Raw genomic sequence first — 14,296 nt, 5'->3', positions numbered from 1 at the left:
ATTTACTTACAAAGTAGGTTATACATATTGTAACAACTGTGTTTGAAGGGGTTCTTAGAAATGTATTGTTTCAATGTTCGTCTAAGTGCACTATAGAACACATTAAAATTATGGGTCTGGCACAACGAAGGCTAGATTGCTTTATGGTGTTTGGAAAGAATGCAGGATAATTGTATCTCTTACATTATTTCCATAGCTGTTTAATTAATTTTATTAACCTGGTTTTAATCACAGGTTCAACTATGAGCTAATTAGTACAATTGAGTGTCTAGCAGGTACGGCTCAGAAATGTTAAATGTAAAACTAGCCCCTTATGAAAAAATAAATAAATGAACTGTAATTAGAAGTTGCAGTGGTGGGAATGAGGTTTAAAGTGTTAGTTAATACAAATATTTCTTTATTTCAACAATACAAAAGTTATTTTCCATTTTACCTGTTATTTGATGACCACTGTAAGTAATAGTCACCGGGTTTCGTCTACAATTGTAAATCTAATTGAACATCTACATCCATTAAAGACTTAGGGCCTGATTTATACATTGGTGGCAAGGGTATTTTGTTGCAATGCAGAGTTCCCTCAATGCTAATATAGTGGTCCGCCCACCAAATGTAATTGCTGTCAGACCATATGTTTGGCAACGGCAAAGACTACTCTGTTTCTGCTACAGGCAAAACTTCTCCAACTGACCAGTGCAGTGAGGGCCGTTTGAGAACTGGCAACATGTCTGCCAACATAATTTAGGTGGGTAGACATGGAGTGACTTTTTTTTACTGTTTATCGGCAGGTAAAACCTGGCGGTAAAGGAAAATAAAACCATTGTAATGCTTCCCTCTGCAATGGGAGAAGACTCCCACATTATAAGGGGAGTGTTACATTTTTTAGTTTTAAAAAGAAAATCCCATTTTTAGATTTTCTTTTTGAAAATAAAAATAATAATACTGTTAGCTACAGGGCTGCATCATTGCCAGATAGCCCTGTAGCAAACAGTAAAATGCATTGGCAGTAACCACCATGAGTATGCATCCTGCTAATGCCCCTATACAAGGCCGACTGCTTGGCAGTCATGTAGGAATTAGGTTGTGGCCTCTCCACCATAGAGACAGAGTAGAATCTGTCTCTATGATGGATCCATGGGCTGTCCTCAGAGATATTACATACTTTCAGGTTATACTACTTTTTCTTAAGATGTTTGTTGCTAATAGGTTTTCAGGTTTATACAAGGAGGAGTAATTGACAAATGAAAAAATATTAGGGATTTCATGTGAAATGTGTATGTAGTGTACCCTACTCTCAATTTTAATTCTGAATATTAATTTGGAGGAATTATATTGATCCTCTGCATTGTGCCTTTGCCATATTACATGTGTGTGTTATATGAAGGGAAGCTATGAGAAAGAGCACATCTATGTGTGCACCACTCTGCAAAGGTCATATGCACAAGAAGATGTGGCAGCCACAATACTTGTCTGCCTTTTTCTTCTTCTGACGTTAATGCATTGCCAGTTCTTTACATGACTTCACTTCTAAGCTAAATGTGCTTTTCTCCAAACTGTACGTATGAAGGCTAAAACCTTTAAAACCAATTTGCAATTCAAGAAATACATCTTTGTTAATTGAACGATTCTTCTTGATTTTGTTCTACGTTGAACCAATGAGAATTTTGTGCATTTATAAATTACAATCTGAAGAGGATAAATGTAAGTGCAATGTGTTATAGGTAATATGTGTTTGTGACATAAAAAAAGAGCAACCACATGTCTATGAACTCCTTAAAATATTTTACCTACAATTAGCTGTATTATTTTATGGTAGTTGAAGTTGACTTTAATTATTATAATCAGTCTTAACACACAGTATTTTCGTAGGCTACAAATGATGAACTGATTAATGCGTGCCAAAGTTTGGGTGTTTCTAGATTTGGATCACAATCAAATCTCATAAACAGGCTTCAAGAGCTTGTCCTCTATAAAGAAATTTACCCTAAGATGTTTACAAAACTGAAAACAGGAGGTATGATATATAAATGTAATATCTAAGTTTCAATTGTGTGATACAACCTCAGTATTATAAAACAATTGTGTTTGCATAGAATGATGGGAGAGTTGTGTGTTTTTTATTTCCATGGCATAAAGTTATATAATAGTCGATTAACAGTCTGTGTTGGTGTGTTTCTGGAAATATTAATAACCTATGCCAGTATCAGCATTTTGAGATTTCAAATTTTACACTTTCCCCAAACGAGAAGATGTTGTTTGTTAAGCAGAGTTTCATCATATCGAGCAACATCTCGTTATGTTCTTTGTAGTGAATATTCCTTTCTTGTAGAAAATATTCACAAGCTTTTAAACCTTGCGTGTTGTCTATTGTGGTATACAGCGACACCACATCCATTGTAATGAGACAATAGGAGTTTTGCCAAGATAAATCTTTCAGAATCCTGAGACAATCTGAAGTGTCCTTTATGTAGGATTTCAATTTGGCCACGTATGGCATTAAGAAGTAGTCAATAAAGTTTGCCACTGGTTCCATGAGCGAGCCCTTAGCTGACAGAATAGGTCTGCCCGGTGGTTTTTTGGAATCTTTATGTATTTTCGGGAGATAAGAAAATGAATCTAAGATGATAATTACAGTTTTTGAATGAGTTCAAACAAATTGCATGAAAAATATAAAGAGTATGCCCACTGGAGGGCTGCAATACACACAAATGGCGAAATATTATAAATACACTCCACTGAAGGAAAAGACTGCAAAACTTGGACAAAGATATAAATAAAACTGTTAAATGTAAATACGTTACCGAGAACATGGGTAATTCGTAAATAACTGACTTGTTTAGTAATGACTACATGACCCAGAAGTCACAGGGTGAATGGTGAAAGATGTCGGAAATGATGTCATCGAACTTCCTTCAATTTACTTTATTTAAATGAACATTTCTTTGAATGCATTTGAGCAAACAACAACCGTGAACAAGTTATCTGGTATAACGAAACGCGTTGGTTAATTGTTAGTTCTGCGACCTTGAAGGAATAAAACACAGTTTGAAAGCTGGCTGGAGTGCGACCTATTCTTCCTTTCTGGGAGTGTTGTGGTGGATATATATATATATATATATATATATATATATATATATATATATAATACATATGAGTTTCAAAAATATTTTTGCACTAATGCAAATGAGTAATCTTTTATATGTATAAAAAGCTAAAAATGTGTTAATTCAAACTCTTTGAACAAATCTAAATCCCCAAACCATAACAGCTTCTACAAGATCAATCAGTGAAAAGACATCAATATTTCATTGATTCTCATATGGATACAGTGTGAGTGGGTCATGCAACACGTTCCTATCATAAACTCCAGTCATGATTTGGCATCTGGCAAGTTTAAGAGAATAAGCAGCGCACATTTTTTCAAGCTAAATATTAGTAACACAAGGACCGATTCACCAGCAAAGTGGCGTATGTCTGATTTTGGAGTAAATGTATATATATATAAATCCACAGGGGCAAACAATCCACGCATTCAAGCATATCAGCGCTTAAAGGCTTGCACATGAAAAGCATTTTTGTTATAATTCACCCGTGAGTGCACTCGTTTTGTTTGAACGTGAATTGTTCGCCCCTGTCGATTACTGTGTAGCGGTTCACCACCGCTGGAGACTGCACCCGGGAAAGTTTGCGGATATATATAGATATAACCGCAAAAAAGTTTGTTTTTTGCACCTAAAACTGCATCTCGTGGAGACGCCTTATGAAATATCTCTTTCGCACATCCATAAATGTGTGTTAGCACCTGCTGTGAAGTGTTGTGGTGCTTGGTGCAGCCATGTTACGCATCAATGGAGTGTGGATGCGAAGATGAATTTATATATTGTTGCTGGGATTCTGCTCATACACAGAAATATGCACAGGAAACCAGGACCTCAGTGAATTGTGATGTACCAACAAAGTCACCACAGTACCCAGAACCCCTATCCAACTAGCATCAGTGTCTTATTCATTCTCCGTACTACAGCGAAGCTACCAATGATTAGACAACCCAGAACAAGCAACTTAGGGTACTCTCAGGAATGTTGGGAATCAAGAACACTCTTTCATTTTTATTCTCATTACAGTCCACAACGTGAGTAATCAGAGACACGGAAAAGTTTAAAATGTTTATTTTTAACTACGTGCTCTAAGATGCAGTATTATGGCTAACAAAAGCAGGCAAATGATTAGAAATAAAACAATCAGCAATGTTACATATCCATAAAACACAAAGGGAGAAATCATGTTACAATGGTAGTGGAAACAGGTCGTATAGCGCCTTGTGCACCACCCTCCCCTCGCTCGGAGCTAGGTTTTATAATGATAATAGAAGGTCTCTAGGTATAAACAAGGAACCCCATACCTCCAAGATCAGCAGAGCTGAATCACATCTCAGGATCAGCAAGGCTTTCTGTCACTGGAAAGGTTTTTTCTCCAAGTGCCCGAATCATGCATGTAAAGCAATATTAAAGTCACTCGAGTTTCAGTTAGTTGCAGCTGTGTGTGTGTTGTGTCTCGAGTGGAGGCCGATCAACCTGAATCAACAGCATAAATTGTTATTACAACCTTGAAGGCTTCTGCAAACAGACCGTTCTCATGCGAAAAAAAGCAAGCAGTTTAACTTACAACAACAGTTACATGTAGTGTTGTGTGCAAAAGTGGCAAAATGGTGTTTAAACTTCTCATACGCTTATGTTAACATAGCAATGTGTGCAAGCAGAACCCTGTTTTCACTACATATATATATACTTATTTCCAAACGGGAGAGAGCGTTGGAGCGGATATATATATATATATATAGTTAATTTTAAATGATACCTCTGGCAATATGTAAAGGTCAAATATATCATGAGATACTTTGCTCTGCAAGCGTATGATGAATACATTTGGCAGATGTACATCTATGTATGCATTAATGCTTCCAAAAAGTAAATGACACTTTTTTCAAATTTTTCAACATTTGGAGATAGATGATGAGCAGCATTTACAAGGCCCTTACGATGCCGGCACAGTGTGGTGGCCTATATTACTTTGCCAAGCAAATCACGATGCGTGTCTTTTCATTGCCTTGTAAATATGTTCTTCTTTCACGCATAACTCTGCGTGATGGGCCGTACAATGTGTGTCGCAGTGGATTTTACCATGTTATATCCATGAATTCTCCTGCAATCCCAGATTTACAAGGTTTCATAAACCTCGGAATGTGTCCGTTTTTATATGCCGCTCCATGGGAGGCACAGGAGTTCCCCAGCGAGGAGAATACCTTTATTTCTCCTCATTTTGTCCTGTTTCAGCAACAAGAATCATCCCTGTGACACAGGCACCCTTGCACCATGGCGCAAGGGTGCCTGCGCTGGTGCACGACAACCAATTGTGCACCAGTGCTGGGAAAAGCTCATGGATGCATTGAATTTATGTAAATATGATGCATCCATGTGCTTTTAACTGGTGCAAGAAAATGGTTGGCAGGGCTTGCTCATTTTGTTGTAATTGAGGCCCGGTTTTTCGATCAGGAAAAAAGTTTATAATGTATGACCTTTAATTTGTAGGGTCTTCGCCCCCATTGCTAAGGAAGATATGAACTTTTTACTGCTCTGCAAACTACTACATGCCTTTCAAATCATTCTACTAGTTGAAAGTCCCCTACTGTTAAATGGTAGGGGCAGTTGATAACCTTTCAAGTATTGCCCGGCGGTAATCGCCTTTTATACCATTCGATGATTAACCAACAAAAAGAGGCAGGCGCCGGAGACTGGAAGGCAGGAAACAAAGTTTTATTCTCTCCGGAGGAGAACACATCAGATCAGACAGCAAGGTATCGTCACGAGGTGCTCTAACTGCATCTCTGAGGCCTGGCCTCTTATACACAGGTTTATTGTTTTATTATCGGTTTACAGCACATGGCACATTCTTGAGATTGTTTTGGTACATGAAAGAGCATCCTCGGAATCCCCGGCTTAGATCCGCTCCCACACATAACTACAGTGAAAGTCCCCACCCCACCCACAGTAGGAGATGGCTATCACACAGCTGGGCATTCCATCTATTCCCGGGGGGTGAGTGCGACTGGTCAGGTCACAAGGGTTAGGGGCCTTGATCTACTGCGATCCCTTAGATGTGAGGTGTTTCCTTTACAGTAGGGGCAATAAACTGTGTCCGCAGGGCTAGGTGATGGCCTGGGATTAGTTCGGACGATCAGGCATGGCGGAAGGGGTTACCGAAAGGATGTATGACCATGTATGGGATGAGAAAAAAGGGGGGTGTTGGTCAGGCGCGGGAGGTGGTTCCATGGCAGGGTCGCGCAGAAGGAGAGGGTTTATGGCCCATGTATGAGAGAGCGGGGGTGGCCGGCGCGCGGGGGGGGGGTGCTGTTTGCAGCGCCTAGGGAACGCGCTGGTGATCGGCGAGGGGCAGAGGGGCCATGGCGCTTTCAAAAATGGCTACTGCTTGAGGGAGCATGCGGGTCTGAGAGGGGACAAGATGGCGCCGATTATGTTGACATCGCAAACCAGATTTTTAACAGTCCTCCCTTTTCAACATATCTAGCCAGCTTGTCTGCCCGACATTCACCTTCGTTTAACCTTTTAGCCATAATATCGTAAATGTTTTCATGCGTTCCTGTTTTAAAAGTACAGAGTCTTAGGACGGGCGGGAGCAATCTGACACAATTGTACATAGTTACATGTGGTTGACGTGACAGTCGAGGAGGTAGCGTATACAGAATTACATCAGCTGCGTCATATATCAGACACGGAGATAGGTGGAGGGAAACTTGCTTGAACACAAACTCGATACTCGAAAAAGGTTCGGTAAAACAAGGGATAATTACGCTCATTACTTAAGGCCTAGACTTCGCGTGGATCAAGCTAAACAGCATAGTCATGTGTACAGTTGATGCTATACAATTGTCATTTATAATAAGCTAATGTTTCCTCATTTATTTAGTGTGCAGTTGGAAGCGACCGATAAAAGATCTTGGAAACTTAATTGGGAGATAGTCAAATCAAAAAGTGGTTGGGAGAGGAATACAACTCAACATGAGTTACAGTCAGGGGGGGGTTTCTTCTTTCCAGTGTCTTATTGCAGTGAGCCATCACTGGTAAGCTCTCTCTTCTTCTTTCGTTGGCACTGTTGAGCACCGGTGGTGGAGCTAAGGTCCAGCTCAAATCCAGATTTTTCGCGTTGCAGGGTGTGATCATCCTTTGCTCTTGGATCACAGTCCAGTTCTGTCCTGTCCCTTGACTGGTCTTGTCATAGGTACCTTGAGACGGGGTACCCGCTTCTCATTTTTCTTTTGTAAAGTCAATGTCAAAAATAGGGGTGCTTTGGGAGGCCGAGGGAAGAGGGGGTGGAGTGGGATCGGATCAAAAGTGGACCAAGGAGAGCAGAATCTTTCAGCACTGGGCCCACCAATTGGGCCCGGCGGGTTGGACTTCAGGCACGAGCTGATCAGCGAGCAGGGGGCTTCGGGATAGCCCTTCGTTCTATTGCTTTCTATGCTGAGAATGGTGCCTCGTCCCGCATCCTTTTGCTTCGTGGCTCCCCCTTGGTCGATGCCATATATGTTCCATGGTCCGCAGCCAGGCTGTGCGTCACGTCCGACCCCTCTCTTCCGATGACCGCATGTTATCTTTGAATGAGCACAAGAAAAACAAAATCTTAGAGAGTTGGTAGGGAAGACATTTACACACTTCGTTCTCTCTCCCAACCACCGAGTAGTCGGGGAAATGCTTTTATCGGTCGCTGTATGATTGATGTCTATTAACTCTTATGTCGGTGTGTGTTACTAATTTATTAATCATTGCTGTGGTGCAGGTTTCTGTGGGTGTTCCTGTAAATTTCCATCGTCTGGCCTGCTATGTGTCGATTCCTGTACCCTATAATCGTGGCAGGAAGCCTGACATCTGTCAACTTTCTAGTCTATCAAAATTCGAACCGGCTTCTCCGGCAGAGACTCGTTCTTCTTAACACAAGTTCTGTTAATACACATTTTCCTCCGAGGACTGCTAAGTTTATGAAAAAGTGCGAGGTGCTACTGTCATGGATTCACAGATATCTATTTCGGGGAGGGACACAAGCTAAACATTTTTCTTGCTGGAGACAATAGGTAACCCTCATCAGCTTAGGCGATGTACCTTTAGAAAATAAAGTCATCAGCTGTTTTGTTCGAAATACTCTGGGACGGCTAGTACAGAGCTGGGGTGATTCTGGGAGGACGGGGTGTTTAGACATTCTAGTTCGGAGCAATTGGGCGGGGGCAATTCTGGGCGGTGGAGATGGTGTCGTTAGAGCTCTAAAAACGAAAACCACTGACATATAGTCCCCGTGATGAGGGCCAGATTGGGAGACATCAGTCGTCTTACCTGTCCTTTCTTTCTCAGCCAATTAAGTTCAACATTTTGCAGAAAGGAGAGGTAGTAACGTGGTAAAGTACGGTCGTTTTTGTTTCTGTCAATTTGTTTGAACACCGCCGTGTTTTAGGCCAATTATACACATTCTGAGGAGGTATAGGGTCGTTAATTTATTCAAAAAGAGGGCAAGAGAGCCTTCAGCGAGGGGGGGGGGGGGAGGAGAGAGAGAGAGAGAGAGAGAGAGAGAGAGAGAGAGAGAGAGAGAGAGAGAGAGAGAGAGAGCATCAAGTAGGCTATTTGGTATACGTACGACATAAAACGAGAGAGAGAGACGTGTACGATAATATGCTACTTGGTGTACACACAACATGGAGTAGCATGGGTCAGTTCTTCATAAGAAAACACAAGCGGGGAAAAACATGAATTCAGCGTTCACGTACACACAAATACCGGATAGGGCGTAACAGTACATGCAACAAGCGCAGAAACTTAAGACGGAGACACAGGGCTACGTTGAGTAAGGGGACCTCTCCTTTCCTGTCCTCTTTCCTATGCATGCTGCGTATTTTTAGTATTTTCCGTAATTCATTTTGGGGGGGGTGTCGGACTTTTTACTCCCCTCCCTTTGATCGATAGACAAGCACTTCAGTCATACGATGACGTTCTCTTCCAGCGACCCAAGCATGTGTAATGCATACACATTCATACCGTACAATCAGGGCACATACGCACAGTCATACCATACAGTTTTTCACGTTCCCAGTGGTGGTCTGTGCTTCACGCACCATCCCACAACGTTTGTCTATGTTTTTCCCTACATTGAGCACGGTGCGGTCCATGTTCACTCCATTCTCCAGTCGGAATTCCGATGTGACCTATAGGGAAGAGAAGAAGGGGGGGGGGAAGGGGGTGCGCAGCATTCAAAGTACATTAGTGCGCGTAGACACGAAAAAGTTCTACTTACCACATACCAGGCTAGCCGCAGGAGTGGGTAATACCACAGACCTATTATTCTTCCTTTCGACTATACAAAGATGCTCCATTTCATTCATCTCCTAAATTCGGGTTCCCTGGTCGTGCATTTATTTCTCAATCGGTCGTATATTATGGTGCAAGATACCGTACCTTGCATTCGGCATATACCTTAAGCTACAGTCGACCATTTTCTGACAACTCTTGGAAAAAGACAGGCGTGACGGGTACAAATTCCGTCAACCAAAAAAAATTCAGGCAAAAAGGGTCTGCATTATCTGCTTTCTATTGCTTGGGAGTAACAATCATTTATTCAAAACCTTTACCAACCTAGATGATCAGTCATGACGCTAATTCCGTAATTCCTTCAAAAACCCCTTTATTGAAAACAATGTCAGTATACAAATACGGGCCTACAACCGTTCAGGCCGGCCACGGTGTGAGAGGCGTCGAGTATCATGAGCAAAACTACCTTAACACGAAAAATGAAAATAATCAGAAAATGGTAAGACCAGCATCAATAAAGTTGTTCGTATGCCCGATCAGTACCCTCCCCGTCCCTCCGCCCGTCATGTGCGAAAACATTGCATTGATATCCTTATAACATAAATGTCAAATAACTGAGACGCCATAAGGAGTTGTAGGCCCTTCCTACATCGGCGCCATTTTGGGGCGAGGTCGGGCCAGTGTACAGTCTAAGTCTTTCCATGAATTAGCTGTCTGACCAGAATCCCTTTCGGCAGTTCGAGAACTGTCGTTGGCATCAATGGGAAAGAACAGACCGACATTGGAAGTTTCAGAGCAAGATGGCGGCCGCACGGCCGCTTGAGTGAGCAGCTCGTACCTCGGCGGAGAAGAGACGCCAGGATTGCCGCATCAGAGGGAGGGAGCTGTGGCTAGCCGTTGGTCGGAGAATCGCGCCGTTTGTTTTTTGCCCACACTGAGGGCTCTTGCGGTGTTCTTACCCCCGCTGTGACCAAGGCTACGGAGAGGACGAGTGAGGGCGGGTAAAAGGCGCCGGAGACGTTGAGGACGCTGAAGCGGCATTCGAATCCCGAAGGAAAGCGAAAATGGAGAGGAGAGTGAGCCAAGCATAGCTTCAATTGGAAAACGGAGCACAGACAGCTGAAGCCGGAGCTGGAACTACAGTGAGCCAGAGCAGGAGCCGCAGTGGGAGCCAAGTGAAGGAGCTGACTGCTTAAGTAAAATGAGAGTGAGATGACTATATTGTAACTTCTGCAATTGTGCCTCTGTTTCACGGGATTTGCGAGTCTGTCACAGCGCTACAGTGTTACATTGCCACAAACTACGGAGTTACAGCGCTACAAACTACGGTGAGATTCCCTATAGTAAACTTGAATGCTACAGCGAACTTTAATGCTTGTTTTGAGTGGTTTAGAGGACAAGAAAGAACTTAGAGTTTTTAGAGAAAACGAGAGGACGATTTTCCCTCCTATGCTTAAAGTGAGTACTCTTCAATAAATACTAAGAAAGCAGATATGGCGCCGAAAGGCAGAGGCACACGAAAGGCTGCTGTTAGTGTGAATAACACGAGTACTAATAATGCTACTAATGCCAGCAATAATGCTACTATGAGCAGCAGCAATGTTAATGTAACTGGGATTACTGCACTCTCCTCCAAATTAACTGATTTGAAGGTTACAGCGCCGACTGGAGCTGGGATTGGCCTGACTAGCGGCAATAGCGATAATGGTGCACAGACTGGTAGTAATAACACGCTTATTACTCCTATAATGCCTGCAATGCCCGGGAACTTGGACGCTGTAAAAGCACCTATGCTACATGCAATCTTTATGAAAAAAAAAGGCGCTGCTATAATCTCAAGATCCATTGAAGGTGCGATAGGTGGTGATGGGGCTGACTCTAACGGCTCGGCCCCTTCTGGGTGCAGCATCAGGAAAGGAGAAAGAGAAGGTGGCTCAAATGAGCAATGCATTGCCACAGGGGATCTGGGAGATACCGATTCTGCACTGTCTGATGGCAAATTTTACTCAATGCCAGATTTATCGGTGATGTTGGAAGATGATGATAACAGCCTTCCAGCTGAGTGGGGTGATGAGGTGGCTCTTACAGATGATGAAGATCTGATAGAGGAAGACGGCGATATGACACACTCACCTACACAGGCGAGGGGGCTAGGGGATCAACAAGACACAGTCCGGCGAAATCCAGAAATTGAAGGGGCACAACAGGACAAGACGCCTCTAACACAACCTAATTGGGAACCGGGGGGAGAAGAACCCCCATTACAGGATCTAGAGCAAGGCGCTAAAGGAGTAACTTTGGACTTAATATACAAGAGTATTATGGCCCATCGGGCTGAGACTAAGGCGGAAAGTAGTCGTACTCAGGGTGCAGTTCGGAAGTTACAGAACACTATGCGGCGGATGGTTAAGTCTGTAAATGAACTTACCAAGCGGGTGACAGATACAGAGGAACGAATATCGAGTACCAAAGACATACTTACTAAGCAACAAACTGCGATAGAGACTTTGCAGGCCACCCGAGAAGATATTGACTGGAAGATGACGGATCTGAAAAATCGCGCACGGCGCAATAACCTTCGCGTCCTTGGAATTCCAGAGATGAAAGAAGGGAAAGATACCCGAAAGTTCATTATCGAGACTTTCACTGAAGCCTTCCCAGAGTTAGCCGAATGGCAGTGGGAGAAGGAGATCACCAGGGCGCATAGATATCCATTTGTTTTGCGCAAGACAGGCTCGAAAGTCTTTCCACGAGCGATACTAATTTGCGTAAATAATTTTGTTCTGAGAGAAGCACTATACGACTTGGCTCGCCCTGATAAACGGCGTAAGGGTTCCGGATGTGACTTTTTTGTTAGGCCGGACTATTGTTCAGCTACTGTGACTTTAAGATGGCAATTCCGACAATTAATTCAGCCATTTCAAGCTAAGGGTGCGCAGGTATTTCTCCTGAATCCTGCTAAACTCAAGGTGATTTATAAGAATCAGGCTAAATACTTCACCTCGGAATCTCAAGCGCAAGCATATTTGAAATCTATTGCCACTAAAGTAGGTCCACCCTGAAGGTGAAAAAGGGTGAAAAGGGAAAAAATAAGGTGGGAATTAAATTGTTTGGAATGAGAAGAAGAAAGGTGTGAGGGAGGGTGGGAAAGAAAGCAGAAAAGGAAAAAAAGGGAAAAAAATAATATTTAGCTAGTTAAAATATTTGTGAGATGTATAGGGTGTACTATCTATTAGAGGTGAATCAAATATAGGAGGCAGGAGCTGTAGTATCAACTTGCACGAATAGGACTTTTACGGCTTCTACGGCTTCTTAATGTTGTTTAAACATCTATGGTCTGTTTCTTTTCTGACTTTTTGTTTTGGATTTTTTTTTATTATCAAGGTAGAGAACTGGTTTGTCCAAAAAAGCAACACTGCTTAAAAAAAAAAAAAAAAGAGAGGATGACTATGTAATTAATAGTATTTAAGGTATAGAGGGATAAAGAGTCGGTCTAAGAGATGTTTTTTTTCTTTTTTTTTTTTTCTTCTTATTACCGGGCAGACAAGATGCTTAGTAATGTGTTGTTTAAGTAAAAACAGACTACTGATAAATGTCAGAAGAGGGCAATAACCTGGCGGTTCCTCTGTCGAGGTGGATCTTGCACACTCGCATCACCAAGGACTATGTCCTTATGCTCACAAGGGGTGACTGAAGTAGGGAGGGGGAGGGGGGAAGGGAGGGAGGCCTCGGTTTGGGGTCAGAGGGTGGGTCAGAGTGGGATGGTTGAAAAGGGGAAAACAGGGATCACGGGTATAATTTTTGTTGATTGTTTGGAAACAATGCAGGACAGGGCGCAGAGTGTTTCTATTTTTTTTAGAGCTAGAGCTAGAGAAGATGGCAGCTAGAAAATTAAGAATAGGTACTCTAAATGTGAGAGGCTTGAATGCTTTAAATAAAAGGCAACGTGTCGCTCGGGAATTGCAGTGGCTTAATTGCGATATTATAGCATTGCAGGAGACACATCTTGCATGGTCTAAACAAAAGTATTTAACTGATCTAGGGTATAGTGTGCTGGTGTCCACTAAGCAGTCCATTACAACGAGGGGGGTCGCTATAATTAGCTAAGAGAAATCTAATTGAAGGTGGACGAGTCTTAGAGGATAATGCTGGAAGGTGGGCAATTACGGAATGTAGAGTAGAAACTTTTAAATGCACTGTCTGCTCCATTTATGGATCTAATTTTGATGAGGCAGCAGTCCTGGAATATTTGAATGTTGAATTGGCAACCTGGCCCGCTCCTGTAATTCTCTGTGGTGATTTGAATATTAATCTTCATCCTGGAACATTAGGTAGTGATCAATATAGTTATGTAGGCAGGAAACCAAAGGTATATAGGGCACTAAGCTTATTGGTGAAAGTACATGGACTAACCGATGCTTGGGCTCATCTCAGGAAGACTGAGCCCGGCTATACTTTTTTCTCGGCCCCTCACCAAAAATTATTCCGCCTTGACTACTTCTTAGTTACACATAAACTGCTTCATGACGCACAAATACAGGTTTATCCCCGAGCGGCGTCTGATCACGGGCCTGTAGTATTGTCCATCCGGGCTTTACTTCCACCCTGCAAACCCCGTGATTTCTCTTTTGATTGCAAGTTGCTGCTGGATGTTAAATTTCGGGAAAGAACAGACCGCATAAATCGTGATTCGGGGATGGGGGGGCACAGTTTTTGTTCCTACCGGGTCATGTTGAGGTTCCACCGGAACCGATGCGAGTGGATAGGCTACAGTGTCTTCTGATAATTCAAACAGGAGCTTGCGTCAGCATGACGTCACCACGGTCTCGCAGCGATGCCGTGATCCGTCCTCAGGGCGGGACAGCAGGCGGGTCTCGCTGCCGACGCCTTGAATCAGTCTCTTTCACTGCATCAGGCGGAGGCAAGGTGGC

This window comes from Triturus cristatus, chromosome 9 (genome assembly GCF_964204655.1).
Source record: "Triturus cristatus chromosome 9, aTriCri1.1, whole genome shotgun sequence".
NCBI classification, from domain to species: Eukaryota; Metazoa; Chordata; class Amphibia; order Caudata; family Salamandridae; genus Triturus; species Triturus cristatus.
Note: the sequence above shows the minus strand (reverse complement) of the source record.